Source organism: Octodon degus, unplaced genomic scaffold (assembly GCF_000260255.1).
Source record: "Octodon degus isolate 3935 unplaced genomic scaffold, OctDeg1.0 scaffold00025, whole genome shotgun sequence".
Classification (NCBI taxonomy): Eukaryota; Metazoa; Chordata; class Mammalia; order Rodentia; family Octodontidae; genus Octodon; species Octodon degus.
The window spans coordinates 7,549,245-7,552,864 of NW_004524601.1; the positions used below are offsets into that span (position 1 = coordinate 7,549,245).

At 43.0% G+C, this 3,620-nt stretch overlaps 1 pseudogene; it reads right to left on the bottom strand.

The window, feature by feature from the left end:
- Positions 1 to 607: 607 nt before the first annotated feature.
- On the bottom strand, positions 608 to 1,885 carry LOC101580704 (annotated as a pseudogene).
- Between the last annotated feature and the right edge of the window lie 1,735 nt (positions 1,886 to 3,620).

Consider the following 3,620-nt stretch of genomic DNA (forward strand, 5'->3'; position numbering starts at 1 on the left):
GCCTTGACAAAGATAAGATGGTTGAGTTTGTCTGTAGTTGTCTCTGCATCTTCTGCTCTTGTTCAATTGGTCTGCAACTCTGTTTTTTTTCCAGTACAATGCTGATTTTATCACAGTAGCTATGTAGTATAATTTCAAGTCAGGGATTGTAATGCCTCCTGCCTTGCCTTTATTACCCAATATTGCCTTTGCTATTCTAGGTTTATTCTTGTTCCAAACAATTTTCAGGAATATCTTTTCTAGATCTGTGAGGTATGTTGGTGGTATTTGGATAGGGATTGCATTAAATATGTATAACAATTTTGGGAGTATGGCCATTTTCACAATGTTGGTTTTTCCTACCAAGGAGCTGGTAGTATCTTTTTATTTTTCTTTCCTGGGCGATGGGGTTTATTTCACAACAGAACCACTGGGAACCTGGCCTGGGATGCACACAGGGCTCCAGACATAGTGGGACATGAGGTGACAAGCATGGCAATCACAGCAGGGGTCGTGAGCACTGGGTGGCCCTGATGGCATCTACAGAAGTGGTGGCAGGAGGGGACCTACCTACCTGGGCCCAAGGCCTGGGCCATGTCCTGCCGGGGGTCTATTTACTCAGGGGGGTTCAGAAGTTCTGGCTGGCGAACTTGGCCTTGCTACCCAGCTCCTCCTTGATTCTGAGGAACTGGTTGTACTTGGCCAGGCTCTCGGATGTGCCCCAGTCTTGATCTGCCCAGTGCTGAGTCCCACCACCAGGTCAGCAATTAAGGTGTCTTCTGTCGCCCCGGACTGGTGGGACACCATGACGCCCCAGTCATTGGACTGCACCAGCTTGAATGACTGCAGGGACTCAGTCACTGAGCTGATCTGGTTGAGTTTGAGCAGCAGGCAGTTGCAGGCCTTCTCATTCACGGCCTTGGCGATACGCTTGAGGTTGGTCACTGTGAGGTCGTCACCCACCACCTGGATGCCAGCACTGGCCGTGAACTTCTGCCAGGCACCCCAGTTGTCCTGGTCAAAGGGGTCCTTGATGGACACCACTGGGTAGTCCTTAAGGAAGGACATGTAGAGGTCGCCCAGCTGATCGGTTGAGATGTACCTACTGGGTTCTTTAGGTCTGGGAAGTACGACCTGGACTTCAATCTCAGGAGACTTGAAGTCCAGGTCGTACTTCCCAGACCTAAAGAACTCAGAAGTGGCCACGTCCATAGCGTTGACCACCTTGTCCGAGTAGCCGGCCTTCCCAATGCAGTCTTAATCAACTCCAGGACTTCCTTATTCTCCAGGATGTTGGATGCGAAGCCATCCTCATAGCCCATGTTGTTGGCGTCCTTGCTATACTTCTCCTTGATGACGTTCTTCAGGTTGTGGTAGACCTTGGCCTCCTGAAAGCTGGCATGAACTCCTGCATGGCCAGCTTACTGCTGGAGTGCGAGCCACCATTGATCACATTGAAGGCAAGCACAGGCAGGATGACCTGGGGATTGCCTGTCAGGTTAGTGATGTGGCGGTACAGAGACACCCCCTTCTCCACGGCGCCGGCCTTGCACATTGCGAGAGACACTCCCAGGATGGCATTCGCTCCAAACTTAGATTTATTTTCAGCCCCGTCCATCTCGATCATCAGCTTATCAATCTTCTCCTGCTCAAAGACATTTAGTTTCTTGCTAACCAGGGTAGGTGCAATAGTTTTATTGATGTGCTCAACAGCCTTTGACACACCCTTGCCCAGGTAGTGGGTCTTGTCATTGTCACGCCACTCTAGGGCCTCATAGATTCCAGTGGAGGCCCCACTGGGCACAGCAGCTAGGAAGAGACCTTTGGAGGTGTAGAGGTCAACCTCCACAGTGAGGTTCCAACGAAAGTCAAAGACCTCTCAGGCGTGCATCTTGAGAACTGACATGTTAGATTTCTTGCTACTGGATCTCACCACCCAGGAAGGAAAAAGAAGGTGCTATAGACACTGAGATGCGTGTTGAAGTGGCGAGCTCAAACTGGTAGTATCTTTGCATTTTCTGAAATCCTCTATGATCTCTTTTTTCAGAGTACTGTAATTTTCATTGTATGGATCTTTTACTTCCTTATTTAGATTAATTCCTAGGCATTTTTTTCCTTTTTTTTTTTTTTTTTTTTTTTGATGCTGTTGTGAAGTATATTGGTTCTCTACTTTCTTTCTTAGCATGTTTCCTATCTGTGTAATGAATACTATTGACTTTGGGTATTTATTTGCAATCTGCTATGGTACTGAATTTGTTTATTAATTCTAGGAGCTTCTTGATGTAGTTTATTTGGTCTTCCCAGTTGAGTGCCATGTCATCTGCAAGTAATGATAGTTTTTTTTTTCTTTTTTACCTACTCTTATTCCTTTTATTTCTCTCTTTCTTGTCTAATGGCTCTAGCTAATGATTCCAGAACCATATTGAACAGTTTTGAGGGCTTCCTTTTATTGTACTTGATTTGAGAGTAAAAGATTTCTGTTTTCTGCATTTATAATTATATTTGCAGTTGGATTGTCAGATGGCTTTTATCAGATTGAGGTAGAGACTATTCCAATTTTCTGTAAGGGTTTAATCATGAATGAGTGTTGAATTTCATCAAAAGCCTTTTCTACATCAGTTGAGATGATGATGTGGTTTTTTATTTTTGTGCAATTGGTATAATATATTACATTTATAATTTGCATATGTTGAGCTAACCTTGCATCCCTGTTAATGGTATACAATCTTTTTTTTTTAAGGAAGGAAAGGTTTATTTAGCTCACAGTTACTGGAAGTTTCAGTCCTTACTTGGCTGGCTCTAAAGCAGAGCAGTGCTGGACAGAGAGCATCCAGTTCATGGTGGCAGAGCAACAGCAGTGCCCACAGACAGCAATGGATTCAGAACTATAATCTTTATTATTTGCTGTATTCTGTTTGCTATGATTTATTTAGGATTTTCACATCTATGTTCTTGATGCAGATTGGTCTATAGTTCTCCTTTTAGATTGAATCTTTCTCTGGCTTTGGTATCAGTATAACATTTACTTCCAGGAATTATTTCTTCCTTTTCAATTTCATTGAAGAGTTAAGGAATATTGGGATTAAATCTTCTCTAAATTTCTTAAGGTCCAGCCAAATAGCTCAGTGGATTAAAGGGCCTGCAAGCAGGTTTAGGGGCCGGAGGTTTGATCCCCAGACCTGCCATGCTAGTCCTGCCCCCAGGGAATTCTAAGACAGTGATTGAGACTGGGCATGGTGGCATATTCCTGTAATCCCAGCTCATGGGAGGCTGTAAACTGGTGGATCTCTACAAGTCAGATGTAGTAGTGAGACCCTGAACACATTGTAGACCCTTCCCTAAAATACAAAAAAAAAAAGTAAAATTCAGTTGTGAATCTATCAGGACTTGGGTTTTTCTTTTTTGGTGAGTTTTTTTAAATTTGTTTTGTTTTTGTTTTTGTTTTGTTTTAAAATAATTTTATTAAGAAACAAATAGCAATGAGACAGTTACAAAACTGAATACTTGCACAGTTTCAATAATTAATACATTGCATATTGTTGTCTTAGTGGTTATTCATTGTACAAGATGCAGATATGATACTCTGCCCACAAACACTATTAGAACAAATTTCTCTATTCATTGAATTAAGAGAAGGCAGC